The sequence below is a fragment of the Crinia signifera genome, chromosome 6 (assembly GCF_055691185.1).
Source record: "Crinia signifera chromosome 6, ASM5569118v1, whole genome shotgun sequence".
In the NCBI taxonomy this organism is placed as follows: domain Eukaryota; kingdom Metazoa; phylum Chordata; class Amphibia; order Anura; family Myobatrachidae; genus Crinia; species Crinia signifera.
In genome coordinates, this window is record NC_139222.1 from 115,125,349 (window position 1) to 115,127,311 (window position 1,963).

Consider the following 1,963-nt stretch of genomic DNA (forward strand, 5'->3'; position numbering starts at 1 on the left):
GGACGGACAATCTGTGAAAGGAAAGATGGGTAGCCATTATGTACCTTGCAATGGATAACCATTTACGGCAAACATGCATTGAAATGACATTAATGGACAATACTTCCTTTGGTTAAGGACTACATTATTTAGTCCCCACATTATTTGACATCTGTTTTTTACCTGATTATTTTGTTAGATTATTATTAAACTATTGGACACATTACAACTGTTGGATAATCTGTGGTATGTAGCCGTGGCAGCTAAACCACCAGTACACCTATGTGTTTTTGGCCACATACATGTTAGGCTGCTAGAAAGAATGTTACAGTGTTGATCAATATCAGCAGTTGTGGAACTACAAGGCCCAGCACTATGAGCAATTTGAAAGTAGGAGCAGGCAATTTATTGTGCATGACCTTGCTGGGCTATGTAGTTCCACAGCAGCACTTTACTTAGCATAACAATACAAGTGAACATTACAGTTTGAAAACATTGGCATGTATGTTTAAGATTGCAGGTGGTCACACTTACCAGCTCTGGATGGCGTTGGCGGCCTATCGGTATCCGCGACGTGCATGACAGGCAGGACCTCCGGGGGTATGATTCTTTTGAGCTTGACCTCATAGGACGTGTAGCAGACAGTGGTGGGGCTTCCTCCGCCAGTCTTGGTGGCCGCCTCCAACTCGATGGCCATTTTACTTTTCAGCTGCCTTTTGATGTCATTGAATCTCTTCTTGACATTTCTGACCAGGCGCTTGTGCTGACTTACAGCGTTCACCGCCTGGGTGATGTCCTTCCACATAGCCCTTTTCCGCTGTGCAGTGGTCTTGTGGTGACTTTTCCCCAGTAACCGGTCAAACACAGGCATGATAGCCCGGACAAGCGCAGCATTTTCCTCGTAGGAAAATCTGACCTTTCGGCCACTTTTTGTGCGGCCAGCTTCTACCTCCTCCTCCTCCTCCTCATTTTCTACTCCAGCCATGTACCCCTCCTCCTTCATGCCAGTGTCTTCCTCCTCCACACCTCCATCTTCCTCCACCTCTGACATGTGGCCCTCCTGCAGCTGCTGTGGGGTATGGTCAAGGTCTTAGCTATAGGATGGGGATGCCAGTGGATCCTCCACCTCCTCCTGCTGGGGCTGGACGGCCAGGGCCTGGTCTGGGGCTGGCCTTGCTGTGGCCATGCTGCCTGCCACACTGCTGGCTCTCCCACTTGGCTGGCTGCTGCCACTGCTCCCTCTGCCACTTCTCACTCTGCCACTGCTCCCTCTGCCACTGCTCCCTCTGCCACTGCTCCCTCTGCCACTCCTCACTCTGCCACTGCTCCCTCTGCCACTCCTCACTCTGCCACTGCTCCCTCTGCCACTCCTCACTCTGCCACCAACACCTCTTCCTCTGCTCACACTGCCACTGCTCCTCTCCATGCTCCTTACTTCCTATCAAAGAGTGAAATGGCGCCAGTGCCCCTTTATATAGGGGGTGTGATGCATAATGGAGGGGACAGAGGTGGGCCAATAGGTTGGGGGGTTCTTAGTCATGCGGAGACAGTTTTGTAAATCGCACTCCGGTTGGTCCAAAACTCGCACATGACCGGCGTAATAAATCGCACTTTTTGTGACTTAAATTCGCACCACTTCATCGCAAATCGCACCACTTCGCACTTTTCAGCCTCCAAAGCGCATCCCATTAAATATGCGAATTATTACCAAAAAATGCTATTTTAAAAAGGGCGAATAGCGGCGATGTGGTGCGATATAAAAACATGCGCATTTATCTCACTCCATAGAATGTCACCCTAAATCAGTTTTGCTGTGTGGTATGCAGCATTGAAACACTAGATTTACTGATTATAATAGTCAGGAATATCATTGATGTGTTCTTTCTATCTAGCCCCCACATTTAGGGGGAAATTTACCAATATGAAAAACCTAGTTTTTCGTATTGGTTGTTTCCCTACGACTGCATACGACTGTTTAAGTCGT